The following is a 14928-nucleotide window of genomic DNA, read 5'->3' on the forward strand; positions in this document are numbered from 1 at the left end:
CCCAGACATTTTCCTCTGAATTATTTTGCAACAAAAATAAGGTTTTCCTACCTTGGTGACTGGGGAATGATCTAAATTCAGAAAAAGCACATGAGCCCATGGAAAGAAGGATGGGGGAAAAAAAAGGCAAGGATGGGAACGGTTGTTTGGTTATGGCTGGGGCAGAAAGAAGATAAAAAGGAGTAAGGGAAGACTGGTAGCATAGAATGATGGCTGTAGTTGTTATTAGGAGAACAGTAATTTCAGGCAGGGGGAAGAGAGAAGCAGCTGGCTAGCTTGAAGAAACAAAATGTTGGATAACATTCAGGAAGGGAGCAAGCCTGAAGCAACATCAGCAAAAAAGCAGCTTGAGAAAAGATATTAAAATAGTGGCAATGAGAAAGAACAGGCCAGTATGAAAGAATAAAAGTCAAAGACAGGGAAAACAAAGGGGTAGAAGTTAGAGGCTAGAATGCAAGACCTACTGAAAATGGGAGCCAGGTGCTAGCGAAAGGAGTAGAAAAGAGTAGCTGTCATTAGTACTGGAGGAACTGACAAATCGAAACCATTAGATATTGTTAAATGGAGTATCAGCAGCTTCTTTAAATACCTTGTAATATTGTTTACAGCTTAATTAAATGGAAGTATCAGTATATTGGGAGGACATATGTTTAGAGTCGATCAAAATCCACGGTTCATTTTTAATTGCTGTAACAATTTGATTTTGTGGAAAACAAACTGAAAATATTACTAATAATTTATGTTGACAATTAGATTTTGCAACTATAAGTTTCATTCCAATATGCATAAAGTAATGTGCGTTATGTGTTCAAAAACATTTACAAGACTTACTGGCTGCTGTAGAACTGGCAGATGCACCAGCTTGTATGTTAGCAGTAGCGTCTTTACTGGTATGATTTACTGTGGCAGCCTTAAAGCTTTTGAGATTCCATTTCTTCCGCATGGTTTTAGACCTGAAAATCGATAATTTAATTTAGAAAAATGTTTATGTTAATTTTGAAAATCACGCTATGAATCTTCCCAAATGAAATTAAAATTGCTTTCTTTCCTGTCTCCAGTGTGCAAATTTTTATGCCCATGGTCAACTTTAGGCTTAGGATCCAGGCCTGATAACTGAAATAACTATATTCATATACTTAAAGTCAACCAGGACAGTTTTTGCTATCTTGCATCTGTTTCTGCCTGGTTCTGCACATGGGTGAATATCCGTGCTTTGTGGTTGTTCCAATTCTAGTAATTTAATATATTTGCGTATGTTTTGTTGAGGCTGTAAATTATTCTGGCAGCAATACATAATTTACTTTATTCAGTGGTTTTCAATATTCATTCCAGCAGAATTTTGCACAGCTCCCACACCATAAGTTTCATGTAGATACAGAATCTATGCCGTAGCAGTGGTCTCCCAGTTTCTTGGGATTTTCTTCTGGTCTGACTAAATTTCAGTTAATTCTATCCATTATCTATTTATAGTGGTTACACATTACGGAGTATACTGTAGGTTTACCCAGCTCTTCCAAGTTAAAGGCCCATTTAGAGTTTGCCACATATATAACTTTGAACCTTAAACCTTCTCTAAATCAAATTTTTCAGGGTGATATTTTTCCACATACAATTTTCCCTGTCTGTAACTAAACAGAAAATTCTGCCCAACAAACAGTGACTGACACAGAGAATGGTTTTGAGAAAATATTTCTGTATTTTATATGTACTTCAAAAACATATTTCTATTGCATTTGTCAATTGGCTTCAACGTACATGATAATGAAATCCACATTGTCAAGATATCTAAATAAATGAGAACTAAAGATAGAAAACTGCTCTAAATCCAAGCTTTGGAATGGATATTAAATGACATATACAATCTAAATATCCTAAACTGTTACTTTTAACATGCAGATATTTAATGGTAATATAACACTGCTTCCAATAGTAACTTCTAGGACAGGAACAGTCTGAATCTTGTAAGGATATTTATACAAAGTGATCATTTTTTATAGAAAGATATCTTCAAGGCCACCTACAAATAGTTAGTGGGGAAGATCTCCTACTCTTCTGCTTTAACAACAACAAAAAATCCTTACTATGTTCATCAGCTTTTCCAGGAATTAGTACAAGTTTTGCTGAGGGCTTGAATTTGAAGGCTTCCTTCCTGACTGCATTTATGTGCTTAACATAGATTCTTCCAGAATACTTCTCCTACACAGTATCACAAAGAATACAGCGAAATGAAATCTGCATTCATCAGCTTAATTATAAGTTACTTCTCTGGATATGATTATATCCTTACTGGCTAATTCGGCAATAGTTAAGTACTTTTACAGCTAAAAGAGCTACTACAGAACAGAGCCACTGCACTAAGACAATGATTGGACAAATTAGAGCCTACATATAACCTTGAAAATACAATACTTTCTTTTCACCATCATCCTGATACAAACTCTAAAGAGATTATCAGTTCCATCCACTCAAACTCTGAGGCATACAAGCTTTTAAACACTGAGTGATATGACAGCTAAATTTAATGGGGGAAAACATATAATTAAATCCAGCTGAAAAATGTCCGTCTGGCTTCATCCTTAGTCATCTTACACGGGAACAGTTCCAAGACTGGATCTAACATGTACCATGACAGAAAGACAGAAATTCAAGCAGATTGTCAGAAATGTCCCATATTTGCAGTAAGACTGAACACTGGGAGGTCCAGTCCAGCTAATCTTGTTACACAAATCAATAATTACACTGCAGTATGCCTCTACTGTGTCAGCTGTGGGATACTAAACAGTTTTGTCAGGACAGATCTAGACAGCATAGTTTAACCACTAAAGCAGGTTACGTACATTGTTTGACACGCTTTTGACAAAAAAAAATTTGAAATGTCAGATTCAGTTTTGTTTTTTTTTAAAGAAAAATAATGCCATGGATAGTCAGCTCAGATACGTTGTTTCCTTTCCACGCTAGTGCTTTAAACTATTTATTCATATTTATATATTAACAATCATCATTAAGATATCATCATCATCATTATTATTATTATTGAGCAGAAAAAGCCAGCTTTGACACTAGTATTCCCAGTACTGAATATTCTGTGTATGTATACATATGTGTATAATTACTAGGGAAAAAAAGCAATAGATTCTCACCAAAATGCAGACCTGGTGGTGCGGACAAAATATGCCTCAGGGAGAAGGAAAAAAAAACCTACCAGTACTTGATATCCACTGAAAAATTAAGTCTACCAATCAATCCTTAAAATCCTCATCAAAACATTTAATAGATTCAGGAAATACTTCACAGAAAGTGACACAAATGACTTATGACAAACAATCAAGACATACCTCCCAGAATAAGAATAACACTGTATCTAAAAAGGCTACAAAGAGATTTCATATTACAGTTTTTTAAGTTAATGTAAAAATATTCAAGTTAACTGTAGTAATTGCAAAGACATTCTGCTAAAAATATAGTACAACCTTTTATTATTTGTGTGAAACATTAGGCAACTGTATCAACAATAGGCGAATTCACTTCTCAAAAATTTACTTAATGTGTAAATCCAAGTTCCCAGTTAAGCCTAAACTGGAGGATACTGATTTCAACAAATTGCATACTTTGAACAAGTCACTCATGGTTAAAATTACAATGCAGAATAGAGTATTATTTGTTAATATTTAACTAATCATTACATTTAATGAAAACCAAGACATTTTTTAAAAAGCATATCTTTTAATATTATGGTTACATTTTACTATTCACAAATTATATCATCCAAAAAAAATTAAATTCTGATTGCCCATGACAATTTCTAGCTTTTCCTCAGCATTTCTGGTTGTTCTTTCTCTGGTACTCACATATATGCGCCTCCAGCTCTCTTTGGAGCCAAATGCTGCCAATCTGGATACACATACATTGGTTTGTGACATGTTAGTACTTTTATGAGCTGAAATACAGCATCTACCTATATACCACTGAAAATGCTAATTGTAGTGTTACCTGGAAAAAAAAGCCATCTTTAGCACCCCTGGGAACAAGAAGAAAATGTGCCACAAAATCTGCAATTCTGTCAAACATTGGTCTTGATCTTCTTGGTTACGCTCCAAAGTGGAAAAAAAGTCAGGTAAAAGTATCAGCGTAAATTCAGATATAGTTGTATGCTAATATACTGATGCAGGACATTATTAAAGCTCATGTTTATCTATCTTCTGATGTGAGGCACTGACAACACAAAGGAATACCACTGAAACACACATTCTGTGATTAGTTCCACCTCTTACTCCAATATGTTGTTCTTCTAAATGTATTAACAGATACATTTTTTAGTATATTGCAGCAGTTCCCGATTCAGAACACCACTTCAGAACACACATTATTTGAAGCATGTGTTAAGTCTATCAGTCAATGATTAAGATAGAATCTAAGTGCTGTACTGAATCACATCCAGCGTACATAATCACAGTTTACTGCCACAAGAGTATTTTCCTCCTCTTCTTCATAATGAACACGGTGATCACCTGAGGGAACAGAATCCATACACTTTTAATTTATGTTCTTAACCCAAATATTCTATACTCATACCTTTTATAAATCCTAGCACCATTACACAAAGTAAGCAAAGTAAAATAAACAGTCAATTTGATCTAAAGGTTTATTTTAAGCTGCACAGTATAAACCTGATAACTAAATTAGCTCCTCATATCACAGAACCACAGAATGGTTGGGGTTGGAAGGGACCTCTGTGGATCATCTAGTCCAACCCCCCTGCCGAAGCAGGGTCACCTACAGCAGGCTGCACAGGACCTTGTCCAGGTGGGTCTTGAATATCTCCAGAGAAGGAGACTCCACAACCTCCCTGGGCAGCCTGTTCCAGGGCTCCGTCACCCTCAGAGGGAAGAAGTTCTTCCTCAAGTTCAGCTGGATCTTCCTCTGCTTCAGCTTGTGCCCATTGCCCCTTGTCCTGTCACTGGGCACCACTGAAAAGAGCTTGGCCCCATCCTCCTGACACCCACCCTTCAGATACTTGTAAGCATTTATAAGGTCCCCTCGCAGCCTTCTCTTCTTCAGGCTGAACAAGCCCAGCTCCCTCAGCCTCTCCTCGTAGGAGAGATGTTCCAGTCCCCTCACCATCCTCGTAGCCCTCTGCTGGACTCTCTCCAGTAGCTCCTCATCTTTCTTGAAGTGGAGAGCCCAGAACTGGACACAGTACTCCAGATGAGGCCTCACCAGGGCAGTGTAGAGGGGAAGGAGAACCTCCCTCGTCCTGCTGGCCACACTCTTCTTGATGCATCCCAGGATCCCATTGGCTTTCTTGGCAGCCAGGGCACACTGCTGGCTCATGGTTAACCTGTCATCCACCAGGACACCCAGGTCCCTCTCCACAGAGCTGCTCTCCAGCAGGTCCATCCCAAGCCTGTACTGATGCATGGGGTTGTTCCTCCCTAGGTGCAGGACCCTGCATTTGCCTTTGTTGAACCTCATCAGGTTCCTCTCTGCCCAACTTTCCAGCCTATCCAGGTCTCGCTGAATGACAGCATAGACTTCTGGTGTGTCTACCACACCTCCCAGTTTGGTGTCATCAGCAAACTTGCTGAGGGTACATTCTAACTCTTCATCCAGGTCGTTGATGAAGAAGTTAAACAAGACTGGGCCCAGTACTGACCCCTGAGGGACACCACTTGTCACCAGCCTCCAACTAGACTCAGCGCCGCTGATGACAACCCTCTGAGTTCTGCCATTCAGCCAGTTCTCTATCCACTTCACCGACCACTCATCCAGCCCACACTTCCTCAGCTTCCCTAGGAGGATATCATGGGAGACTGTGTCAAAAGCCTTGCTGAAGTCTAGGTAGACAACATCCACGGCATACCTTCATCTACCCAGCCAGTCATGTCATCGTAGAAAGCTATCAGATTGGTCAGGCATGATTTCCCCTCGGTGAATCCATGCTGACTACTCCTGATAACCTTCATATGTTCAACTACTGCTCTTTAAAGTTACATGAGAAGTTAGTCTTGGGCCTAAACCTGATGCAGTTGACCTTAATGAGTAAAAAACTTGCATTTTTATACTTGCAGAATGTGCAGCTTATGTGTTCAATAATAACACATCTAAGAATGCTTGAAATTAATTTATACCTTAAACTTTTGGAGAAAGCACCACCAAAAAGAATCCTGAAACACCACAATAGACAATTTTGAGAGAAACAAACTTCTCCAAACTTTGTCAAAACAACAATAAAATATTCATTACATTGAATGCAGAGATTAAAAAAATCCTAAAACCCCAAAATAAAACAAAATTAGACAAAAGTAAAAAGTACACGGATTTTATAGAATCATTAAGGCTGGAATCCACGAGCAAATAGGAACTTCTTTCAGTTTGTGGAAATACTGAAGGGAAAAAAACTTGCAGGGGAAATGATTAGTGTTTACTGAGAAGAAAAAAAGCAGCTTCTCTAGGTACATCAGCATTAGGTCGTCAAAGTATAGGGACTGATCTGTATTTACCGGGTACCTGCAACTCTCTCAATTTTTTACTGTTTTTTTTAAATTGTCAGTAAACCTATAAGTCAAAATATCTAAAGTTTAAAACACAAAAATGAAGGTATACAAAATTTGTAAGACAGCAAGTCACACTTCTTGCATTAAATTTTATATATAAATAAAAAATATGTAAGAACAGAAATATTGTAACTAACCACAACAACAACGCAGATGAAGACACTAGATTAATTTATGTCATTTTACATCAGGAGTCAAGCACTGATTGTAAACTGTGCCGGAACTGTGTGCAGAAGTGCTAATAGGATTTCCATATTCCTTGCATCTTGCTTATCTGGGTACATTTGCACATATTTTAAGCACAAATAAACAAAATTTTAAAATCAGCCCTCCAAATGTTTTTTGTGTTTTTTTAAACACATATGTGGCATTTCAGAAAGCTACATGAGCTTCTGGCACTGTATTACAAACGCCTCTAATAGGAATAGCTGCAGATTATAAAACCATAAAATTTTTATCCATTGCAAGCAGTAAGGTCTACCGCCATTCTCTGAGCATCAAGACATCAGGTTTTATGCAAAAAACCCATGATATTTTATTTTTTGTAGGACTAGTTATTACTTCTGTATATTGATATTTCACTGTCAACTTCAACAAGCATGCTTCTGTTCATATTTAAACGCTTTTTCTCAAAAATGTTACATTCACTCACACACGTTTTGCAGCAAGTACTATCAACAGGTCACTATTTAGACATAGAGTTTAACAAGGCTGCCTAACAATCTGAATTTTAAATCTATCCTTTACTCTGCACAACTTGTTTTTATCAGCTTGACATTATTTGGACTTGGACAGTTTCTTTCATTTACAAATGTAAAGCAGTCAAAATTCGTTCACAAAAATGCAGTATGTAAGTGACATAACATTTACAATATTCTTCAATTTTACCAGTTACTAACCATTTTAACACAGATTGTGAAATTCAGTCTGTATAACACTACTGAATATGTTGATTTGCAAAAAAGTCATAAAAATAATTTTTATTTTGACTAATAATAACAATTTAATACGCAAAGTAGATCAAAATTCAGGATTTCAGAGTATCTGATACCAGTAACAAATTAGTGATTGTTTTATGTTGGTGATAACTTTGATCACATGGTGATTAGGAATTTGTTCCTCTTGTTTATATTTCTGTACCAATGCAATCCTACTGATCCTGCAGCATAAAGGAAGTAATTTTGGACGCCTACTTATTAAATTTTAAAAATGTTTCTCTAGTGACAATTCAAATCTCTTTGTAAAATAAATTACTTTCTTCCTTATGGTATAATTTATACTCTTAAGTATGTATGCTTATCTAATCTGTACACTACATTAAGCATTTACATTTTAAAGATAAATATTAATGAAAGCTTACACATTTCCACTTTAAGTGGAAGTTATAAAAAAAATCTAACATACTGTATCTTCGCCTTTCATAGTGCCATGAACTGTGACTCTGCCCCAAACTGACTTTGCCAGGGAGAAAGCTACCCTGACCTACCAGCCCACTAATTGGCGACAGGAATAGGGATCACTGCCTGAAGCAGATCACAAAGGCAGGAGAGACATAGCTCTAAATCAGCCCTGTTTTTTCAACTGTTACTTAAAATACTGAATTTGCAAGGAAAGACTATGACTTCTCGTTTGCCTGCTAGTGAAGTAACTACAGTATTTAAAGCCACAGGTAATTACAGAATCACAGAATAGTAGGGGTTGGAAGGGACCTCTGTGGGTCATCTAGTCCAACCCTCCTGCCGAAGCAGGGTCACCTACAGCAGGCTGCACAGGACCGCGTCCAGGTGAGTCTTGAATATCTCCAGAGAAGGGGAATCCACAACCTCCCTGGGCAGCCTGTTCCAGTGCTCTGTCACCCTCAGAGGGAAGAAGTTCTTCCTCATGTTCAGACGGAACTTCCTGTGCCTCAGTTTGTGCCCATTGCCCCTTGTCCTGTCACTGGGCACCACTGAAAAGAGTTTGGTCCCATCCTCCTGACTCCCACCCTTCAGATATTTGTAAGCATTTATAAGGTCCCCTCGCAGCCTTCTCTTCTTCAGGCTGAACAAGCCCAGCTCCCTCAACCTCTCCTCGTAGGGGAGATGTTCCAGTCCCCTCATCATCCTCGTAGCCCTCTGCTGGACTCTCTCCAGTAGCTCCTCATCTTTCTTGAAGTGGGGAGTCCAGAACTGGACACAGTACTCCAGGTGAGGCCTCACCAGGGCAGAGTAGAGGGGAAGGAGAACCTCCCTCGACCTGCTGGCCACACTCTTCTTGATGCACCCCAGGATCCCATTGGCTTTCTTGGCAGCCAGGGCACACTGCTGGCTCATGGTTAACCTGTCGTCCACCAGGACGTCCAGGTCCCTCTCCGCAGAGCTGCTCTCCAGCAGGTCCATCCCAAGCCTGCACTGGTGCATGAGGTTGTTCCTCCCCAGGTGCAGGACCCTGCATTTGCCTTTGTTGAACCTCATCAGGTTCATCTCTGCCCAGCTTTCCAGCCTGTCCAGGTCTCGCTGAATGGCAGCACAGCCTTCTGGTGTATCTACCACACCTCCCAGTTTGGTGTCATCAGCAAACTTGCTGAGGGTACATTCTAACTCTTCATCCAGGTCGTTGATGAAGAAGTTAAACAAGACTGGGCCCAGTACTGACCCCTGAGGGACACCACTTGTTATCAGCATCCAACTAGACTCAGCGCCGCTGATGACAACCCTCTGAGTTCTGCCATTCAGCCAGTTCTCAATCCACTTCACCGACCACTCATCCAGCCCACACTTCCTCAGCTTCCCTAGGAGGATATCATGGGAGACTGTGTCGAAAGCCTTGCTGAAGTCAAGGTAGACAACATTCACGGCTCTCCCTTCGTCTACCCAGCCAGTCATGTCATTGTAGAAAGCTATCAGATTGGTCAGGCATGATTTCCCCTTGGTGAATCCATGCTGACTACTCCTGATAACCTTCTTTTCTTCCACTTGCTTCATGATGGCCTCCAGGATAAGCTGCTCCATCACCTTTCCCGGGATGGAGGTGAGGCTGACCGGCCTGTAGTTCCCTGGGTCCTCCTTCTTGCCCTTTTTGAAGACTGGAGTGACATTGGCCTTTCTCCAGTCCTCGGGCACCTCTCCTGTCCTCCAGGACCTCTCAAAGATGATGGAGAGTGGCTCAGCAATGACATCCGCCAGCTCCCTCAGCACTCGTGGGTGCATTCCATCGGGGCCCATGGATTTGTGGACATCCAGATCGCTTAAGCGATCCCTCACACAGTCCTCCTCGACCAAGGGAAAGTCGTCCTCTTTGTAGGCTTCTTCTCTTACCTCTGGGGCCTGGGATTCCTGAGGGCCAGTCTTAGCACTGAAGACTGAAGCAAAGAAGGCATTCAGTAGCTCTGCCTTCTCCACATCTTCCGTCACCAGGACACCCGCCTCATTCAGCAGCGGCCCCACATTGTCCCTAGCCTTCCTTTTGCTGCTGATGTAGTTGAAGAAGCCCTTCTTGTTGTTTTTGACATCCCTTGCCAGCTTCAATTCCAGGTGAGCCTTGGCCTTCCTCGTCGCATCCCTGCATGCTCTCACCACGTTCCTGTACTCTTCCCAAGTGGCCTGCCCCTCTTTCCACATTACCCACTGAAGTGAGTAAAAAATCAAAACAGAAAATTTAGAGTTGCCATAATACTCTGAATTGTCATGTACCCCACATTAGATGGGTGCATGCACACTGGAGGAATTAGCAGCAAATAAATCTTACCTTGGTTGGCAAAATAGAGCTGTTAACCAACATTAATTAACAGTGCACATTGAAGCCCCTACAGTGTCCAGCTGCTTCTATTTGCTGCTGTTGGTCATATGCAAGAAACAAGGAAGGTTTTCACTGTTTACAGCCTTGGGTGGGAGGCATGAATGTGCGCTTCAGTATGTTGTGAGGCCCTGTCCGACACTGCTGCTACAAGAGCAGTTTCACAACCCTGAGGTTCATGTCCACCAGCTGTGGAGTAATAGTGAATGCTCACCCAAAGAAGAAATTAATTTGAAACTCATTTGCATAATAGCATTCAAGTGCTTTACATACTTGATGCAAACTTCTGCTTTACTGATCCTACAACTCCTGCAGCAAATCAGACATAGGCGTTACAATCATCTCACTGCATAATTTTGAATCACACACTGAGAGTTGTCAGATCTGTGCACTCGATAGATTAAAAAAATAATAAATCATGTAATTTAAGATGATGTGCAACATATATGCCAAAGGGGACTGCAATAAGACTAGATATTCTACATCCTAATACTAGGTTTACCTTACTTTTGAAATTCTTTTCAGGTTTATATTAGTTTAACATTATTTATTTCAGTAGTTTAATTACGGGTCAACTCTGGGACATAAGGACAGGGCAGCAAGAAGAATCCTTCAACAATAATGGCTCCTAAAAATAAATGACCCCTATAATTGTCAATTTTGTACCTTCAAGAAATGCTAATAGCAATACTAAAAGGAGCATGAAAATGGAACACAAAGATGAATGTGTCCAAATATTTTCAGCACTCTATCAGAAGCTTCTGTTCAGGACACTGAAAGAAAGCATACGTACTTGGAAATGCTGAGCTTTTATAACTAAGTCCCAAAGTTTTGGAGCTTCCAAATGTCTTGGTAATTCTGAAAGTTGTTTTCCCTTGAAACCAGAGTAGTTATAGCTCTAAAAAAAAGAAAAGAAAAACATTTAGTAATTAAAGCTAATTATTATGTGTTAAATAGCTGCTCCAATGAGAAAATACTATTTCAAACATATAACCAAGTTTTTTCTAAAGCAAAATTTTAAAAATGTTCTACATAGAGGTGTTTGCTTGCTGGTAACCCCATTTTCCAAAAATACTGTATTTAAGGGTAATAAAAGAAAGCAACTCCTAGGTGTCTGTCAAACTACACGAAATGACCACTTCAATCTTTGATTAGGTTTGCTTCTTGTGAGTTTCTTCAGAAATTTCTTTTCTATCAGAAGATGCCCAGTTTTGTCAGTATTCACACTAGTATTCCAAATAAAGAACCTGTTCATGCTTGGTTATCCCTGAAGTCTAACCAACATCCAAGAAATACCAGGATCAAGACATTCCAGACTACCAGAGACACGTTTGTTCTCCTTCAAGTCCCTCACCTGGCACATTGGAAGGTCCCAGACACTAGGCTCCAAAGATTTGACCGCAATATGACAAATAAGTAAAACTAATCATTGTATTTACACTGTGTTTGGAATTTCCATTACCCGATATATTTAACTTCATGTAGTGTTAGAAAAATTGACTGACTCTCGAATGAGCGAATCTCAAATCTTTTCTTTCCTTTGGTTTGGTATCAGAGGTATTTCTTCAACTTCCAATTCAAAGCATACTCCTAAGGCAGAATGATATATACCTTTTTTACATGTAGAGTAACAAAGCTCACCTCTACATTTCTACCCTTGACTCCTCAACAATGTATCTGGCAACCGGAAAAATGTTTAAATACTTAATTCATAATTAATACTATTTCACACAATAACATAAGCAATATTTTCAGCTCAGGCAATTCATAGTATCAACTGTGAATATACTTCAGGTAAGGACCAATGGTCTAAAATTGAGATTTTAGGTAACTACAAAATACCTTTGGAGATATAAAGAAAAAAATGTACTTTTTCAAGTTGTTGTTTCTTTTCCCCTCCAACAAACATACAGAGATAGGTGTAATTCCACTTCTGAATCCAAGGAAAAAAACTTAAAAATTTGGTCTTTCTTGTCTTATCCATAAAAAGAATTAAAAATACATAATAAACCTTTGCTTTCCCCATCTCACTTGTCTGAGTCAGAACTTCCTCCAGTTTGCTCAGTAGCAATGCCTTAAAAATATTAGCAAGGTCTAGCTAGAAATAGAGCCTGGATTGATGATTCTATGGGTTAAAAGCTCTAATCAGGCAAAGACTTTTTATATAACAAGATCTACATCTAAACGTGTATGTGCACAAAACTTAACACGCTGTATAGTCCTACTGCCTCACTGAGATTATTGGAAGGCTTAAAAATCACGATTTTCGACTCTTTATATGTGGCACCTTTCCTTTATAACACCAAGATCTGTGGAGAACAGCATGTTCTCATTGACTTTTGCCTGTACTTTCTTTAGACCTGAAACAAAATGTTCCTAAAACCCAGGCAGAATCAGGACTTTCGCTTATTAGAATTTTTAAAATTATAAACTTGACACTTCACGCTTGTAAACTTAGGAAAAGCTGTAAACACTTATCTGGGGCAATGTCTGTCAGTTACTCTGTTCAAGGGCAGTAAGATGCTCCTCTAGATATGCTGGTCCACATTGTAATGAAAATACTTTTTCAGCATGTTTCTTTAGTTCAGTGATACATGTGTTTATTCTCTTCTCCAAATCTGAGAGTGGACTGACGCTCACTGGAACATGTTCATACATATATTCACACACAGCACTGAAGGAATAATCTTTTTGTAACTTATGCACCAAAGAATAAGGCTCATCGAGAGAGATACAACTTGGCCACTCTTTCTGCAATCAGTACATAGTAAAAATAATTATTTCTGAAAATTATACAAATGCAAAGATTAAATCAGGTAACCTGTGAACTTCATTTTGCATAAAGAATTGTAATACCTGTATAAATGCATTTTACATATACCTTCTAAGAATCTCTAATTTCGGCAACATTGTTCACACAGACTGTGATTTCCTCCTCTTCCATGTATCATATTCAGAGATGATTACATCATCTCGAAAAGACAGAAAACCAGAAATAAGTCAGGGAGGCCCATTACAGCATACACAGGGTAATTAAAAAGACTATAATCTTTTAGTTAGAAAAGGAGATAGCTGAAGAAAAAAAGGGTTATTATGTTTCTAAAGAGACAAATAAAATCATGTGCAATTTAAGTTCTCGGAAAGGATAGTAATGCTTTCCATCTGTTGAGAACAACCTTGGAAGCATAGGAAGAAACTCCGTTCCTTGATGTAGCAAAGAATTTCAACTAGCAGCTTAAGTATTTGAGCAAATTGCTGAAACCAACAGTAGTCATCTGAAGTTAGTCATCAAATTGGTCACGTCCCTGAATTAACTTAGTAAGTGTTAATACAGATTAATCAATGTGTTTTTAAACCCTCTAGTATAGCTGAAAGACAATGACATGTTCTATTTTAATCACAGGGCAGCAAGACAAACTATTTCCTTAACAAAAACCCAAACATCAAATGAAATGCAAACTAGTAATAGACATATGTTCATTTTAGGTTAAAAAGGGAAAAGGTGAGTAAAAGCAATTAGAAAACTAAACCACATTAATATTTTGTTCTGATGTTGTCCCAAAGTAAAATGTTTCCATTTTTATGTCAGATTGCTCCTCTTATAAAATTTAATTTTTTTCTTTGAAAGTATATTTTTAATTAAATGTTCTGCCCATCAAAATACTTTTAAACTTTTTTTGTTTCTCTGTTCCTGTGAGAGAAAATGTTCTGGTTCAAAGCAAAAGAGCAATTTTTCTCATAGCTCTGTAGTTCAAGGCTTTGAGTGAATCAATACTTGCACATAACGTAGGCAGGTCAAAAGGAATGTTCCGTTTCCTCTAAAAAGAATGGAATTTCAATGAATCACTGGTAACCACATTATATTAAACTCTTTAACAAAATACAAGAGAATATTCAAAGATTTCCCTAGCAGTCTTATGAGTACAAGAAAAGAAAGCTAGCTCATTAAAACACAAATCTAGCTATTCCCCTTTTTATATTCCTCAGAACTTTCTGCCTCAGGGTTCAGTACTTTCTGTTATGTTAATAATGCTGTGGACCAATCAAATATTTAAACAATGCTTGATTCAGTGTCATCACTCAAACATGCTTCCAACAATAAAAAATTGCTGTACAGCAGACAAAATTTCTCCTCCGTGGATTAGCTTTGAGAAAAAGGGACGGTAACAACAGAGAGGTTGCTCTCTTACAGGTTGCCATTTCTACTAACCTCTTAGTTTCCAGTGCCTGAGGGTCTCGGAAATACAATCTATGCTCAAACTCAATTCTCAATATTCACATTCACATGGGTTTGCTCAGGACCTGACTCCTGCGTGTTCACTTCACCTTACACATGGGTAGTTAAAATAATAAGCAGTTGGACTCACCAAATCTTGAGAACAAAAGAATTCTTCAAAAGTAAAAGGAGGCTTTTGCATTTTCTCCTGACATACAGTAAGAATTGTTCTCACCAGAATCCCTTAAAAAAAACCCTCAGATAACATATATTAGCAAATACTTAATCTTTAGATGACTAAAGCTGCCAGTCAAAGCTATCACTATAGCATATGCAGAGAGCATGCTCATTGTCATTTCTTCCAATAAACAGAAGAATACTACA

The sequence above is a fragment of the Opisthocomus hoazin genome, chromosome 10 (genome assembly GCF_030867145.1).
Source record: "Opisthocomus hoazin isolate bOpiHoa1 chromosome 10, bOpiHoa1.hap1, whole genome shotgun sequence".
NCBI classification, from domain to species: Eukaryota; Metazoa; Chordata; class Aves; order Opisthocomiformes; family Opisthocomidae; genus Opisthocomus; species Opisthocomus hoazin.